This window comes from Bison bison, unplaced genomic scaffold, assembly GCF_000754665.1.
Source record: "Bison bison bison isolate TAMUID 2011002044 unplaced genomic scaffold, Bison_UMD1.0 scf7180017864275, whole genome shotgun sequence".
In the NCBI taxonomy this organism is placed as follows: Eukaryota; Metazoa; Chordata; class Mammalia; order Artiodactyla; family Bovidae; genus Bison; species Bison bison.
Window position 1 is genome coordinate 544,423 of NW_011494847.1, and position 452 is coordinate 544,874.

The following is a 452-nucleotide window of genomic DNA, read 5'->3' on the forward strand; positions in this document are numbered from 1 at the left end:
GATAATAGTTGAAAACTTCCCTAAAATAGGGGAAGGAAATAATCACCCAAGTCCAAGAACCCAGAGAGTCCCAAACAGGATAAACCCAAGGCAAAACACCCCAAGACACATATTAATCAAATTAACAAAGATCAAACACAAAGAACAAATATTAAAAGCAGCAAGGGAAAAACAACAAATAACACACAAGGGAATTCCCATAAGGATAACAGCTGATCTTTCAAGAGAAACTCTTCAAGCCAGGAGGGAATGGCAAGACATACTTAAAGTGATGAAAGAAAATAACCTACAGCCCAGATTATTGTACCCAGCAAGGATCTAATTCAAATATGAAGGAGAAATCAAAAGCTTCTCAGACAAGCAAAAGTTGAGAGAATTCAGCACCACCAAACCAGCTTTCCAACAAATACTAAAGGATATTCTCTAGACAGGAAACACAAAAACAGTGTATA